This window comes from Aulonocara sp. 'chitande type north' Nkhata Bay, linkage group LG5 (assembly GCF_057382095.1).
Source record: "Aulonocara sp. 'chitande type north' Nkhata Bay isolate Kocher_YH1m ecotype deep benthic linkage group LG5, A_spYH_male_GT1.1, whole genome shotgun sequence".
NCBI classification, from domain to species: domain Eukaryota; kingdom Metazoa; phylum Chordata; class Actinopteri; order Cichliformes; family Cichlidae; genus Aulonocara; species Aulonocara sp. 'chitande type north' Nkhata Bay.
This window is the reverse complement of record NC_141348.1, coordinates 32,471,443-32,486,021: the sequence shown is the minus strand read 5'-3', so window position 1 is coordinate 32,486,021 and position 14,579 is coordinate 32,471,443.

Here is a 14,579-nt window from a genome sequence, read left to right as displayed (position 1 = left end):
TTTAACTGTTAACCTGTTTTACATTGAATGGATAATGATCTACCACATAAACATTATGCATGTGGATTTATTTTTTCTCTTTTTGTACTGCTTTTGGAAATATGATAAGCAACCATTAAAAAATAACTTCAGACTCCACACTAGACCATTATTTAGAGTTATTCTAAAAATATAATCATTGGGATGTTTATTCCTGCAGTTTTACAAAATAAACTTTGAAAGCATACAATCAAAGCAAAGCCAAACAGGGGCAACACTGTTTTCCATTCAGTGGACAGATTTATTATTTATTTCTCTCAGGTAAACCCCAAATTCATGTGGTGCTACTATAAGTGGTGAAGCAATTTTCAAGACCATTTATTAGACTAAAAATGTAAAAGTGTGTTGATACAACTTTTAAATGCCTAACCTTTTTGTTTTTAGCAGTAAAGCCAGATAACTAATATTATTCAGTGACTGGGAAGTTTAAAGTGAGTTTTATCTTTGGTTATGTATAATTTCTGATATTTTCTGCATCTTGATATTGACTCAAAATACTGATGAAAATATCATCAATAATATTAAGAATGATGAATGATTTGTAAAGTCCATAAGCAGCTTGACGGTAAAAATACAATAAGACCTTAAAGACCTTCAGACGCGTTTATGCTGAGTAAAATTTCCATACTGCCATAGCTGATGCGTGAAAGCACCATTTTGTGTAATGGGGAGACACAGGTGGCATCTGACAAACCTGTACTGTGCTATGCCCTGGGATGAGAGCACATTGTGTGGTCAGTAAACCTTTGGGTGCTTACACATAGCAATCCACTTTAATAAACGTCCTTCTGTTTTCTCTCACCATGCTTTCCTCTTTTCCTTTGTCTTTCAAAGTCTTTTGTTCTCTGTATCCATATCACTTTATATTTTTTAATTCTGCCATACCTTCTCCATTTTTTGCAAATGAACTATCCATTTCCTTACCTCTCACCAAAGGCATCTTGTTTCTCCAGGTAGTATCTTTTATCTTCAACTGTCTGCATCTTTCTTAGATTAAACTGACTTATAGACAGACTTTTTTCTTGTAGTGTACCACACAACAAACATACTGTTATAATCCGAGTGAGTGTCTGGTATGTTTCTGTCTCGAGTTCAGTCGCTCACTATGCTCTTTCCCCAACAATGTCACCAAAATCTTCTACTTGGTAGGAGTTCTGAGGGAGAAAGCGCATGCATGGGCTGAAGCATATTTGTGTTTTCATCCTATCACTCTGCCGTCATTCACTGGGCTCACACCGCCAAGTTCAGCTTGTCCTAGGTCACAGTTTCCTTCCACATATAGCTTTGCAAAAACTGCATAAAAAGCACTTGCAGCAACAAAAACACAATATTCCAGAAACATGCTTTGCCGATCAGATCAGCTGTTTGTAACACTTCCTACATCCATCAGCACGAACTATCGCATGTCCGCCATGACCTGCCCAAAACCGGAAGTGACGTCATTTTGCGGAAATTTTTACCATCAGGGCCTTATGAGCCTATCTGGTCGTTAAGTGATGACGTGACGAATCCTACTTCCAGGCCTAAAGTAGTCTGCGTTTAATATGGCTTTTGTGTTGTTAACATGTTTAATGTTATGTATTTTCTTCTATTTAATCTCAAAAAGCTCCTAAAACAGTCAGTGATCACTGTTGACCTCCCTCGGCTTTTATTACCGCTGATCATTTATTTAAGCTCAGTTTTTAAAACCTTAGGATGTAACTACAGCCCATCCCATGCAGCAGTATATGAATGACTAACCTCGTATTGTGGATGGATTATCTCAGTTGTTCTCCTGGCTGAAGTTTGGTCCTTTTACAGCATCCTGCCATGCGATTACATTTGTTCCTGACCACCGAGAACACTCACGTTAACTTTTATCGAGTGGAAAAAAAGTTAGCGTGTTTACATTATGCTGAATGTTAAACTCAATTGTTACACCTGGTAGAGCAGAACGCTGATCATTTTATTAAGGATGAAAGACTTTAGACAGTTTTTCAACTCTCAGTAATGCCATAGTGATCGTTGGATGTATGGACCTGCAGCGGAGTTTAGGCCCAGACACGGCTAGTGACACATGTTAAAAAAACAAAAACGATTTTTTGAAGTTTATGTAATTACTATGCACTTAATGCAGACATATTATTAAAATTTGGGTTATAATGGTTGTATTGATGTATATCAACTTGAAATGCTCCCAAAAATGGCACTACAACATGTAAAAATATAATATAAGCTCTGGCGGACTTGGTTCTATGGTAGGTCTTAAAGGGTTAAGGAACAAAATTGATGGAATAATGAATGCAAAAAATTGAAGTTAGATTTCCATGCACAATAAAAGGCTAATACCTGGAAAGTATCTAATTAGCAATTGAATCATGTTTCATCATGCCAGTTATCTCAAACACGCTGCCGATAAAATCAAAGCATATGTGGATAGAAAAATACACAATGAAACGCTATCAGTCATGGATTGGTCTACCCAGAGTTCAGACCTTAACATTATTGAGGTACTCTGGAAAAGAAAGCCGACATTTAAAGAAAAACTTTGGAATATCTTCAAGACATCTAGAGAAGTATTACTGCAGACTTCTTAAAGAACTCAAAAGAAAACTTGCCTAAGAGTTTTCAGGTTATGTTGAAGAAGGACAAGTTATTTTGTTGTATCATAACTTTTACAACATCTAGAAGAAGACGCAAACTCACCCTCACATGGGAGGAAATTGGTTTGGATTTTGAGGAGCAACCCAGGACCTACCAAGACTAAAGGAAACTGCTGAAACAGCAGTGTCACTGTCAACAGTGAAGGGAGTTTCACATTACCATGGACTAAAGAAGTTTCTGACACTTTCAAACTGAGACTAGCCACAATGACAAAAGGCATCTTTGGAAGAGTAAAGGTGAGGCTTTCAAACCTAAGAGCACTGTACCAACTGTCAAGCGCTGTGGTAGTAGTAGCATCATGCTGTGAGGCTGGTCAGTGATACCAGTACGTTCCACAATGAGGATGGAATGATGTATTTAGAGTTCAAATTAAAAGTCATAAATTACCTTAACATTCATGGCCGTGATGAGTGTATGTCAAGTTCTGACCACAATTTAATTTCCCATTTACCTACCAAAAGATAAAGAAATAAGGGTTGGTTCAAGAATTTTGCACAAGATGTATATTGGTCTTTTGCAACCTTAATAGGAGCTACGAGAAGTAACTTAAAGTTCAATCTGTCTCACTCCTGCTAGTTAGTTATGGGAACCCTCTTGTGTATAATTTATGTGTAATGCAAAAGTATCTGTAAGGAAGTTCACTGCCTGAAGTAGATTGCCTAAAATTCTATGAAATATAGAGTTAACTGAAGAGGGCAAGGACAAACTATAGCACCACCCCAAAAGTTAGCACAATAGTTTTACATCACTAAATGGATATTCTAATTCATTTTAGTGTGCGACATCACTAAATGGTGTACATTCAGATCATATAAGAATAAAAGAAATACCTTTAATATACCTATTAATATAATTTTAAGGTGCAAGGTAAGCACTCCATAAATGTACGAAGATAACTGATGGGATGTGGAGGGTGTATAATAAAGGCCAACTTAGATAATTACAAGGTAGGAATCCAAACTATTGCAGCTTTTTACTGCAGGTGTCTTTGTGAAGGCTCTGGGGTGTGCATATCTGTGTGTGTGTGTGTGTGTGTGTGTGTGTGTGCGTGTGTGCGTGTGTGCGTGCGTGTGTGTGTGTGTGTGCATTCAGACAAATCTGACATTCTTGTCTCCTGCTAAATGAAGGTTGAAAATGAATGAATGTTGTTGATCTTGAAATACTGCCATGATTGATGATGATCTTTACTCTTTTTATGTATGCACTCTTTTTATGTTGTAGATTTAAGAGTTAAGTTTGGGGCTAAGTGAAGATACATAGCAAATCATAAAGCACATCTAAAGAATATTACCCTGCTTATCTTCAGTAGTAGCATCACAACACAGTCTCTGAAACATTTTATAAACTCCCCAACCTCTGAGTGTGCCCTTGTTCTATAGTAATGCAGAGAGGAACTCAATAATTTCAGGAACTGATTAGAGAAAGATTTGCGTAATTAATTTGTCCCATTGAACAACATGTGAAAATGGCTGCAGTCCTTACTCCAATCCACTATTTAATTAAAAGCCCTCAGCGTCATTCATCTGACACAATAGTATTGCATTTGTGTGGAAAGCGAGCGTATTTGATGAAATAGCAGAGGAAGGGAGGTAGAAAACACTCATCCTCAAATTAGACTTTGCATCATTAGCCTTTGAGGATTAACTCTTTTGCCATGCCCCCCCCCCCCCCCCCCCCCACCACCACCACCAGATCATTTAAATATTTATTACCTTGTAAATACCTCTATAACATCCAACTGCAGATAGGAAAGAAAAGGCATTGAACAAAGCTCTAGAGGCAACGTGATTATATGTACAAATTTAATCATGAAATTGCACTGGGGATGAATCAGCTAATGCAAGAAACTGAATCTAAACATTCCATAGCAGTTCCTAGAAGCCAAACACATCAGTGACTTCAGACAAAACATGCAAAGACTAAATATGACAGAAGGGTTAAGAAGATAAGATAACACAAGCTAATATCAGATAAGCCAGTGATAGACTTTTTGCATTGTTAAGTATGTGTGTAATCTGTTTGGGTGTGAGTAAAGTAAATTTCTTCATGAAAAGGTGAATGCGCGGTGAAAACTCTCCTCGTTGTGTCTGTTTCTTTCACCTAGCTGAGATCCAAATACAATGTAAGCCAGACATCCAAATATCATGATCACACATCAAAATGATAATCAAAATTCTATGTGCATTTACAGATAAGCTACCTGGAAGTAGTATATATTATATTTGTCTTTGTTTGATATCAGTCAGAATGTGGATGACCAGAAAACAGAATAAGAACCCAGCCTTCTTAGGAGTAATGTCACATATTCCAGTGTAAACAAATCAATGCATAAAAAAATAGAAGCTTCTGTTTACGCATTCATTTATATTCAGCACTGAAAATGATTTCCCAAGTTCATAGGCAATCACAAAATATGTTGTTGTTTTTTTTCTTCTCAGCACAGAGACAAAGTTAAACATTAGTTCAGGCCAATTCAAGATCAGTTCGCAATCCTCAGAGATTAGGTGATCTAAATGCTAGGAAGCATGAGATGATGACTCAGCTGATGCACATCCAACTGATAAATCTCATATAGGGCACATTTTTAGCCTACCAACATTTGCTGTGCATCCACAAGATGCTTTACAACTAACCTTTAACCCAGTACCTCCTTTCATTCATGTCCTTGCTATTTCTCTCATAGCTTCAGTCTTTACATATGCACAGAGAAGGGTGCTCACTTCAATAACAAAGCCAGGGTTTTTAAGTATATTAAAGTAAAAAGGACACAAAAAGTGCCATCTATGTGTGTTAAAGCACTAAGAGCTACTTGAAGACTTCTTCTTCTTCTAATGAAGACAGGTGGTATATTTCAAAGGTAATCAGGACGTCCACTGTGGGTGAAATGCAGCAAGAAGTTTACCTGGTGAGCAGCTACAGAAACACAACATTTGTAAGTTAAAACATACCAGTATAAGAGTGGCATCTTTATGCTCACTATTATAATTCTAATTATTATTAAGGGTGGAGTGCCCACTCAGGGTCAGGGACAAGTTGTTGCCCCAAGTGGGTGAGTTTAAGTATCTCGGGGTCTTGTTCACAAGTGACAGGAGAAGGGTGCCGGAGATCGACAGACGGATTGGTGCTGTGGCTGCAGTGATACGAACGCTGTACCGGTCTGCCGTGGTGAAGAGAGAGCTGAGTGTAAAAGCGAAGCTCTCAATTTACCCATCGATCTATGTCCCTACCCTCACCTATGGTCATGAGCTGTGGATAATGACTGAAAGAACAAGATCGCGGATACAAGCAGCAGAAATGAGCTTCCTAAAAAGGGTGGATGGCCTCTCTCTTAGAGATAGGGTGGGAAGTTCAGCTATCCGGGAGGGGCTCAGAGTAGAGCTGCTGCTCCTCCACATCGAAAGGAGTCAGTTGGATATTTAGTGATGAGTCAAACAAAATCCCATCCTAGATATAAATGTTGGGGACCCTTAAGTTACATATGTATACATTCATTTAACTTCACACATTCATAACACCACATTTCCTGGGTGATGATGAAATGAACATAATATATAGGAAAAGCAAAAATAACTTGGATTTATAATATTTTTTTTTTATACAGAGGCACGGTGGTTAGCACTGTTTCCTAACTGGAAACTCTAAATTGCCCATAGGTGTAAATGTGGGAGTGAATGTGAGTGCTGATGGCTGTCTGTGTCTATGGCTGTACCCTGCCTCTAAGACAGCTGGGATAGGCTCCACGAATGAATGGATGGATGGATGTTAATAACAATAAAGTATGTGTGATGGTGCCATGTAACTTTCCTTCAGATTGGCCCACACAATCATTATAGTAAAATGAAATATGTAACTGGGGTGCTATTAATTCAAATTCAAATTTTATTTGTCACGTACACAGTCATACACAGTACGATATGTAGTGAAATGCTTGGACAACTGCTCGTGACCTAAAGAAAACAAAAAAGGAAAAGGCTATGAATAAGATAGGAAATAAATATGAAAAATTAAAAAGGGTAAATTTAACTAGGAAGGAATAGAATATAAATTAAGGTTAAAAATGAAATAACTGTACAACACAAATTAGAATGAAGGGTAAATTTAACTGGGAAGAATAAGATAAAGATAAATATATAAATTAAAGTTGAAAATAAAATAACTGTACAACAAAATACACAATACACAATATAGAACTATATAAGAATGTATGAAGAAATCTAAATATAAATAAATATATACACAATAACAGCAGCTGTACAAGTATTAACCGGAAATGAAGAATATAGTGACCAGTGTTGTGCAAAACCAAAGTCCAGAAAGTCCAGTGTGTGTGTAAGAACTGTATGTGTGGGTCAGTACTGTGTGGTGGTGTGATTGAGAGACCGTATCGCCTGCGGGAAGAAGCTCCTCCTCAGTCTCTCTGTGTTGGTCTTCAGGGAGCGGAATCGCTTTCCTGACCTCAACAGAGAGAACAGTCTGTTGTTGGGATGGCTGAGGTCCTTCACGATCTTCCTGGCCTTGGTCCAGCACCGCCTGCTGTAGATTGAGTGCAGGTCAGGGAGCTCGGAGCGGATGGTGCGCTCAGCTGACCGCACAACCCTCTGTAGAGCTCGTCTGTCCTGCATGGTGCTGTTCCCGAACCAGGTTAAGATGTTTCCCGCCAGGATGCTCTCTATGGTGCACGAGTAAAAGTTCCTGAGCACCTTGGAGGGCAGTTGGAAGTCTCTCAAGCGTCTGAGGTGGTAGAGACGCTGTCGGGCCTTTTTCACCACGGTGTTGATGTGACAGGACCATGACAGGTCCTGCGTGATGTGAACTCCGAGGTATTTGAAGCTGTCCACTCTCTCCACTGGGCACTCGTTGATGATGGGGGTCTGGTAGTTCCTCTCCTGCTTAGTGCTGAAGTCCACTATCAGCTCCTTTGTCTTACTATTTGTCTTATTATTTACATTACGCACACAACCTGGCACATGACTGTCCAGAAGAGAAAACTTTTGGTGAGACAAACTCTAGGTTTTATGCTCTGTAATGTCAGGATGTAATGTCCTGTTATTTAGTTAACAGAATAATTAATTCTCAAAGATCATTTCTGAGTCCAAAACCATAATGAATGAAACGTTCAGTGCAAATGACCCAATCCATCTTTTGCCTTAAGTGTGTTTAGAAATGTGGAAAAATCATCAAAATGATTTAAATATTTAACAAAGCAATTAATTGTAGAGTACAGTATACATTTGAAGGCAATGGTAATAGACAAATACAGCCAAAAAAACCCCTCATGTGTATCTGACATCGACCAGTTAGCTGGGTGCCTAATTCTTCTTTTATTACTCTTCCAACTTTCCTTTCCTGCACCTCTTTTCCCTTTCCCCCTGCTAACCCTCGCATTGAATCCTATTTTGCTCCTCTTTGTTTCCTTGCCTATCTAATCCATCCTACTTTCCACTAACTCCACTCTCTGCACAAGACATCTTAGAAAAAAATATCTGCTTATTTCTCAGAAGGCCTTGAAAGTTTCAGTGCACAAGATTAAAGAAAATGATCCCATGAAAATCTAACAAACAATCTGTGTGTGTGTGTGTGTGTGTGTGTGTGTGTGTGTGTATACTTCTGAGAGTGATTGCTTACTATTCAGATATGTAAGTATATAGACTTGGCCTAGACAGTAGGCAGTTTTTATGCTCAGACACATCTCTAGATGTGCAGACACTCACAAATGCACAGACTGTATCAAAGGATCAATGGCCAAGGCTACTGTATGTATAATATATAAAACATCAGTTAACAAAGGACAGTTTCAGGCAACCCAACAGAATATAGAAGAGAGTTGGTCTGCAGTCATGGAGATCATGATCATTACCTTGTGACAAGATATAGAGATTATTACACCTGTCTTTCATGTGGTGTCCATGTTCATATCTGTTCATGTATTTAAGCTACATTTAATAATAGAAACATATTTTGGTTTGTTGTCTGTTTTTACTCTTTTGCTAAAGAGGCAATGGATTGTAGGACAAAAATGCCAAAAATTGTATCACAATGTCTATTTAGTTGTTTTTCTAGTGTATTAGATTATATTCCAGTTTACACTTTCTGAACCTTTCATCCAGGTTTGGTGACCCTTTGTTTTTTATCCGTCCTTCAGTATTACTCTTGTCCTAAAGCCTTTTAAAGTTTATTGTAGGTCTAATTTTTACCAAAATATTCAACATACTGAATATCAACTCTGCACTCATAGATTGTTGCTTCTCCACTGTTCATGCATGAAAAGAAGCCTGCATTTAATGGTCTCGTAATGCCATCTAGTGGAGACTTAGTCACACAGGATGCCAAACAGAAACAACACTGATAACACCAGAGAATAACTAGATTCACATGATAAAATAGCCATAATTTATTTCCCCTCAACTTTCTTTCAGCAATCAGTTTTGAAATCTTCATGGCTAATGAAGATGGCAAATTAGAGCTGGGCGATATGAGATTTTTTCATATCACGATATGTTTTTTTCATTTCAGGCGATAACGATATCTATTACGATATAAGCCAAATAACTATATTTGTAAGATTTAAATGTGCCGTTGCTCACAAGTAAAATGTGAAATAATCAGCAGCTTGTTTTTATTTAAATATTTATTTCCCATAATAAGTTCAACAGGGTAGATGTACTTAAGGAACATGAGACTTTTTCAGATAAATAAAGGCAAATATTGCAAACTACACAAAAGGCAGCCACTAAAGCGTTTAAGTTTCAAAATAGAACAAACGAAACAGACTAAATTGTCAATTCCACTTAGAAACAAAATATTAATTCTAAAAATAAATCTTAGTTTGTTTTACAGAAGAACAGACAAAACTGACTAACTTTTGTCAATATCAAATAAACTGAGAACTAAAAGGAAATTCTCAATCTCTCCTTGTTGTATAGCTTAGCTTTTCAAACAGTTTTAACAGTTACTTTAGTCTGACAAAAGCCGAATGACGAATTAGCGCTTCCAGTCAGAGACTGAGGCTACGTCCACACGTACACGGGTATTTTTGAAAACTGAGATTTTCCGTTTTCGTTTTAAAAAATAATCCCGTCTACACATAAAGGCAGAAATGAAGAAAAACGCTGCTAGGAACATGCCAAAGCAGCAGGTGGAGCTAGATTCCTAACCGTGCCAATGTTGGCCAATCAGAAGTCTAGAAGCCTCGGTGGGAAAAAGTAAACAAAGCTGCGGCATAGAAGCAGAACCGAGTCGTATGTGTGGAGGGACAGTAACTGTGTGTATATGTAAGCATTTAAACACTGCAGAGAGTAGAATTAACAGTAACAGTATTGTAGAAATTCATTTCACCGAAACAATAACGTGGCGCACAGTGTGACGCATGCACCAGTTTATTGTATTTCCAGACTTGCTTTCGGCACAATTTACAGTACGCGCTACTCTGTTTTTTGTCAGACTTGAAATAGCTGAAATACCTTCACACTACGGAACTTCTATGGCTCTTCCGTTCGACAATCTCTCCGGCATTGGAACCATCGTCTGTTTTCTCTTCGGTCACGCTCGGTTGATTTTTCTAGTCGGCACACTCATGTCCTCCATTATGCGCTGGCTCCATTACCCGCTGGCTGCTTCCCAAACAAACACACATGCGGCTTGGCACTTGTGCTGTACCTAACAAGTCACGCGACGTGACGCTGCGGCTGTGATTGGTTCGGCTCTGCGCTACTTAATTTGGATTGGCTGACCTTTTTTTTTTTTTTTTTTTTGAGGACAAGAGCGGCGAGGTCTATCGCGATAGCTTAATTTCTCTATCGAGTAAAAGTTATATCGCGATACATATCGTTATCGTTCTATCGCCCAGCTCTATGGCAAATATTAAAAAAACAACAACATGTACATCTGAAAACAAAATTCAACTTTGATTAATTAGAAACACATTTTATTCAAAGAACCTAAACTTTATGCACACATCCACAACCTATATCAATAATTTATTTGTTTGTTTCTTTCATGACAGAGTTTAAAGTTGCATTTTTGGCTGTAATCTTAGGAAACTTGCACTAGGAAGATCACCATTCACCACTGACATTTAATCTATATTTAATTTAGGCTTGCCCTTGCTTAGAGATTTCTTGAAGTCCACTGCTGCATATGTTGAAATCCTCCTTAGTTGTACTTCAAAAAATAATAATCTACTGTCACTAATTTTAAGTTTTATTGAAAATAACATGACTGTAATTTTTTTAAAACTATGTTATGCCAAGGCAAAGTCTCAAGGCTGGACTCAAATGCTGGACACACATTAAAAGTTCAACAGGTTTACTGTAGGAAATGAAGGAAAACATGTTGATTAAACGGGTGTGGAGTGTTTGGGAATGAGGGGCAGGATGGGAAATCTACAGATCTTTTTCTCTACTAGACTAGAAGCATCTGTGCAGAGGGGGAAAAAGTGGGTCCAAGTTCTAATACTGATCCAAACAACAAGGCAAAACCACAGAGCAAGACAAGGCTAACCACACTATCACAGTTCAGTTGTCTGGCATTATATGAGATATTTCTTCAGTGTTAAACAGCAGACAGGAAATGCCAATTGCACATAGATGAGTTAACTGCTAACAGCTTCCAAGTGTGTAAGTCAGGAGGGCGGGGCCTCCTTCAGGAAATCCACATGTGAAACAGGCAAGCAGAGTTAATCCACTCACACTGACAGAGAGAAAACCAAGGAAGACAAATGGATAGAAAACAGTAGGTTGGTACAGGAGGACAAGAGGAACATTAGAGTCAAAAGGGAGAATAATTGAGGGATGCTCACTGGCTAGTGATTGACAAATTATTGAGGTCACCTGATACAAGACGTGAGAGGAGGTTGAGGCAGCTGGGAAGGGGTCTGGATTGCACGTGGCAGACAGTTGTTGTCGTAGGCCATGCCCTCTGTTCAAAGTTGGTTGTTCACAGTGGGCATAGATGGTCTCGTTTACTCCTTTTTCAAACAATCAGTCTCTTCGGTTCAAAATGGGAAGGTTGGCATCATCGAAAGAATGACCTTTATCCTTTAGGTGGAGATGCGCCATGCATTTAGAAACTTAGTATGCCTCAAACCGATACCATGACTTCATCAGGCAACCTTAATAATGTGCAAAACTGTGCAATGCTTTAACAATGAAATTGTGTTTTTATATGAGGGAAATATACATAAGAGACCACTATACATTAGATCCCTGATGTAATTCTGTCCCCACCTTGAACCCATTGCACCTTTTCTTGAACATTATATTACTTGGATTATATTACATTATAAAAATAATAAGATGCATTACTCATTTCTACAGTAAGAGGTATATTTACACACATACAATATCCAATAAATGATGTTGTCTGCAATGCACCAGAGACAGATGATACGCACCATAAACACTGCAATAGTCCATCAACAAATTCAAAACACTGAATAGAATTATATCAACAGAAATGCTAGGAATTTGTTTTTAGATTAACAACGAACAGCCTTTAAATTAAGCACCACATAAAGTGTTTTAAATCAAATTATAATATTTTTGTTTAAACTGGCTGTTGCCAACAGGATTTATGAATGGTTTTCGATTAAAATAAAGACATAATATCTTCAGCAAACATGATATTTAGGAAACGTGTTCATTGAGTGGGACAGTAGCCAGGTGGATTCTCTGCAACAACACAATGTGAATATCTTGATCCAGTGAGGAAATACTGCCCCACAAACATGAAAAAGTACATTGAAGTGGGTGGGCTACAGGAGCAGAGGAATACATCAGTTTCCACTCTGTCTGTGAAGGTTCTCAGTCATCCAGGTCATCGTAGTCAAAGGAGCTTGCAAAGAAAAGCGTCTGGACTTCTTTAAGTTGCTTGAAGACGTTTCACGCCCAGTTTCCCACCTTGGCTCAGGCGATTAGAGGATCATCAGGGGGTCCTTTTGTCCCTCTGTGGGGGGTCACTCCCACTAGGTTTATATCTGGGACTCTCCACCATTTGACCTTAGAACTGAAGAAGCTTCTCGGATGAGAGGTGAAACGTCTTCAAGCAACTTAAAGAAGTCCAGACGCTTTTCTTTGCAAGCTCCTTTGATCAGTTTCCACTCCTGTCAGCAAAGAACAGAAACAATTTGAACTGGTTCATCCAAAACTGGAGTAAGATTAGAAATCATTACCTGGTCTAATAAGTCTGGGTTTGAACTGTGAAATTTGAAACATAAGGTCCAATTTTGGTGTGCGCACAACCAGGGGCAGAGCGTGGGGGTGGCTTACTGGGCTTAAGCCCGGGTTGTTTTGTCAGAAGCCCGGGGTCTTTTGGAGTGTAATTTTTTCATAGTTAGATGTCTGGCTGACAACTGTTTAAAACACAAAGTACACACATATTCGAAGCACATAGTGTACACTGTCGGAATTTACGACTGTGCGTGAATCCCCCCTGATATTGGTATGATCCGAGCTCAGGCACTAAGCGACTGAGCGAGAGGGCGGGGCAGCTGCTGCCTGTGAGTGCGCTGTTGGAGAAACGGAGCCAGCCCAGTGTTGCCAACTTAGCGACTTTGTCGCTATATTTAGCGAGTTTTCAGAAAAAAAGACGTGAAAGAGCGTATGGCTTTTACTCTCAACAAGCAGCGGGTGCTGTAACGCAGTCAGTTCTTCTTTTACTCTTATGCTGTTTTGTGGATCACAAGGTTTAAAACTACTTATAAACACACGCACACAAAGTAACTCCACCAGAGTGCCTATTTTGGGTCACTTTTGCCGGTCCAATCCCGGGTAAAGGAGCAGGGTTGGAATTGTGACATTAAAAAAACAATAATTGCTAAAAGAAATTTAATTTGTAGTTCTAAATAAACTCTAAATGCATTTAGGACGTTTTTTACTCACTTTATGTCTCTTCCACGATGTTATTTCTCTCTCCAACAACATAGGTTACAATTAGATTAGCATGACCAATTATGCAAATTAGGCGATGATGTCATTTAGCGACTTCTAGCGACTTTTAGGACAACCAATAGCGATTTTCCTTACTGAGGAGTTGGCAACACTGAGCCAGCCATACTAAGGAGAGCTTAAGTTTGACCAGGTACCAAAGCAAATCATTCGTACCGTACAAATAATGTAAATATGACGGTGCATCACGAAAGATTGATATCAAACTGATCACTTGACCAATATTACGTTACTTGCTCTTCAAGTGAATCAACAAATGGCGAAATGAAAAGCCGAACAAATGCTATTTTTTTAGAGAGTCTTAGCTTACGTGTGTTTATTTCATATTTTCAGTTCTTACCCTCCCCGACTAAATCGGTTTCAGTTATGTACTGAAATATAAGAATGGACATTAGAGGCTTCTTTCAAAGAAAAAACTCAGGTAAATGTTATTTTATATATTATGCTTTGTATGTTGTTCAGTATATTTCTATGCAAAACAAGAGGGATTTCAGTACACAGCAGGATATTCACATTTGTGACCAGATATTTACATACACTTTAGGGAGAAAACATAAAATATTTTTACTGTACAACATCAATTTAGAGTAAACTTTTGTTTTAGATAAATATTGAAATATCTTTTGAATTAGTTAAATGTCAGAATAAAGAGAGACAGAGCTGTCTATTTTTTATCACTTTGATCAAATTTAGGAGTACATGTACACTAAGTTTATTGTTAATTAATAAGAAAACTCCAGACGATTCCATTCTGAAATGAAAAAGCTTCTAATAGGTTAGTAGAGTCCATGTGAGTAAATTGGTGGCACACCTGTGGATGCATATAAGGCAAAACACAGAGCCTGTTTCTTTGAAATGGGAAAATCAAGAGATGTCAACCAAAACACCAGAAAAAGAACTGTGGAGCTCCATAAGTGTGGCTCAGTTTTGAATACAATTTGGTGCCATTTGCAA